The sequence below is a fragment of the Choloepus didactylus genome, chromosome 15 (assembly GCF_015220235.1).
Source record: "Choloepus didactylus isolate mChoDid1 chromosome 15, mChoDid1.pri, whole genome shotgun sequence".
Lineage (NCBI taxonomy): Eukaryota > Metazoa > Chordata > Mammalia > Pilosa > Megalonychidae > Choloepus > Choloepus didactylus.
The window spans coordinates 87,185,494-87,188,971 of NC_051321.1; positions in this window are offsets into that span (position 1 = coordinate 87,185,494).

Here is a 3,478-nt window from a genome sequence, read left to right on the forward strand (position 1 = left end):
AGACCTCCATCCTCTTTCCCCTACGCAGTGGGGGCAAGGAGATCTGGTCTACCCATACTAGCTGCACTCAACAACTTGGATGAATCTCCACAGAGTGATGCTTAATTAAAAAAAATAAATATCAAATGGTGACATACGATATTATTTTATTTACATATAAAATCTCTTCAAAAATTCATGGAATTGGAGAAAGACTGTCAGTTGTAAAGGATCAGGTATTGTAGGGGTGAAACGATGAGTGTGGCTTTAAAATGGGTAGCACAATAGAGTCCTATGGTGGTGGAACAATTCTCTATCTTTATTGTGGTGGTGGTTACACGAATTTATAAATGGGGTAAAAATGCTTCAATTACATATGCACACATATGAATACGTGCCCATAAAACATAAGTAAGCTTTGTGGATTGTATCAATGTCAGTTTCCCAGTTGTGACAAGGTACTCAAGTTATGCAAAATGTTACCATTACAGGATGCTTGGTGAAGGGCACGCTTGACCTACCTGTGCATTTTATTGTAACTTCCTGTAAATCTATAATTATTACAAAGTAAGCCACTTTTTTAAAACCTGATAGTTTGATATTTTAAGTACATGTATCAGTGTGAATTTATGACATACCTTACATGCTGAGGCACACCTATACAGATGTGCACTGACAAGTTCTGTTCACTGAAAGGCCTCTTAATAAGGACCAATCCAGGAGCAACGAGCACCCCTACCTGAAGTCTACCTCTTCACACTGAATAGAATTGGACTCTGCTGACAAGCCTATCCCAGCCTGGGGCAAAAAATCAGTGGGATGCGCCCCGAAAGCAAGGGAACTCTCAAAGACACTTTGAGTGGTGTCAGAGGAATTCATAAACTATCAGGAAGATGTTCCAAGTGGTCAAAGGGATAATATAAGATTGAATAAGAACAATAGATGCATTGGATTGAAACATACCTAATAGGTTAAAGATCCATGAGCTCTCCCAGCACCTCTATCTTGGTTTCTAAATACCATTCTCCAAGAAAAGGAATCAAGGCTCCTTTCAAAAACTGGCTGATTCTAGGGCTGGACCAGTTTAAAAGCAAAATGAGGCGGGAGTATTTTGTAGTGGAAAATAGCAAGGAAGTATTCAACAAACAAAAGGGGTATCGCAGGTCTGTAGGGCAGAGGAGCCAATCTCAAAGAGTTTCTAATGGTGAATTTGAGTAACAAAGTAAATAATTTAGTCTTGAAATTTAACCTCAAGTATAAAATGAATGTCCTGAGGACACAGAAATATAAGTAAATATTTTTCTCAATAAATAAACAAGTGGGGAAAAGAGGCAAATGTTCCTTACAGACAAATCATAAGCAATTAATGCAGATAATCCCCTTATAGGATATAGAGCTTAATCCCTCCCCCTCCCCCCCTTTGTGTGGGCTAGTCTTAGTGATTAGATTCCAGTGCATAAAGAACTCAAAGGAGTGAAAGGTAACTTTGCAGTGGACATATCAGGAAAACACTATCTTCTCCAAGTGATCAAAGTTCACATCACTGGTGATGTCATACTGATAGCATGTACCCCTGAGATGATGTGATGAGAACGACACTCCATCTATGTGGTATTTTTCCCACAAACCCATGACCTCCATTTAATCATGAGCAAAAGCATCTAACAGATGAAAACTCAGGGGCATTCTACAAAGTATGCGAACAGTGTTCTTCAAAACTATCAAGGTCATGAAAAACAAGGAAAAACTGGGAACCTTTGCCAGTACAGGGGAAACCAAAGGGACATTATGGGTAAAAGCAAATTGGTACACTGGACTGGATCCTGGAATATAAAAAGTGCTAGACAGAAAACCAATGACATCTGAATAAAGTCTGGAGTTTGGTTCACAGTAATGTATTAATGTTGGGTTTTGACAGATGCACCATGGTTATGGAAGATGTTAACAGGGATGTACCCTATCTGGGGAACAGTGTGGTGGTTCCATGAAAAACTAAGTAGGTGGCTGCCATAAGGTCTTGCAACCCCCCTATGGGGTATACACTTGGAAGATCTGAGAGCAGGGACAAGAATGGACATTTGCACACTGGTGATTATGGTGGCAGTATTCACGATTTGCAATGGACTGAAGAGGCCTAACGGTACATCAACTGACGAGCAGAATGGTGAAGTGTGGTGTACGCACAGAATGGAATACTGAGCAACTGCTAGAGGGAGCAAAGCAGTGAGACATGCAATGAGGTGAATGGATCCCGTAGATAGCATTTTGAATGAAGTATGCCAGAAACCAAACAACAAACATTATAACGCCATACCAGTATGGAATAACTACAATGTGTAAACTCAGAATTGAATCTCACAGCACAGTTTTTCACAGGAATGCTTATTGCAATGGTCCCTACATTGTAAGCTCTTACAGAAGTCACATCTATTCCTAAACTGTACTGGCTATCTCCAAATTCTGAGATGCTCATCCCTTTGTATATCACCTGGCCAGTCTCTGGGACCTTTGGGTATCTGTGTAACACCTGAACCTCAGAGCTGGAGCTCAACAGGTATGAATGTCAGTATTATCACATACAGCAACTCTTCAAAAAGCTGAAACAGAGTCCAGACTTCAATGAGAGATATGAATGACACATACCTGCTTAGGACTAAGGCAAATCAGGCCAAAGGATAAAGGACAATACTGACTGTTTCGTAAACCTTCAACTTCCATGTGAGACCAAAGGAAGAGATGTTTATTTGGTGCAGCATCTATATTTTCTGTAGTATACTAAATAATGTAATTTGTACAGTCAGTTTGTTCAAGCACCATAATTACAAGGAACTTTGAATAGGAAGAGAGATCTGGTAGGTTTGTACAGGTTAGTGTGAAACAGAAATACATCTCAAAGTAATTTTGGCAGAGAATAAAAATATATATGCAGGGACCCCCTGAGGTGCTGCAGAAAAATGCAGAAACGTTGGACTTCCCCAACTGTACTGTAGCTGATGTTCTCACAAACATTGAGTACGGATGATTTCATATGCTGAGCCCTCTATCTTGGGGATTGCCCCTATGAAGCTTGTTAATGCAAAGGAGAGGCTAAGCCTACTTACAAGTGTCCCTAAGAGTCTCCCCCTGAGTACCTCTTTGTTGCTCGGATGTGGCCCTCCCTCTCTAGCTAAGCCAACTGGGCAGGTGAACTCACTGTCCTTCCCCAAACATGGGACATGATCCCCAGGAGTATAAATCTCCCTGGCAACACAGGATATGACTCCTGGGGATGAAACTGAACCCAGCATCGTGGGATTGAGAACATCTTGACCAAAAGGAAAATGAAACAAAATGAAACAAAATGAAACAAAATAAAGTTTCAGTGGCTTAGAGATTTCAAATGCAGATGAGAGGTCACTCTGGTGGGCACTCTAACACGCTATATAGATAACCCATTTTAGGTTTCAGTGTACTGGAACAGCTAGAAGAAAATACCTGAAACTATTAAACTGCAACACAG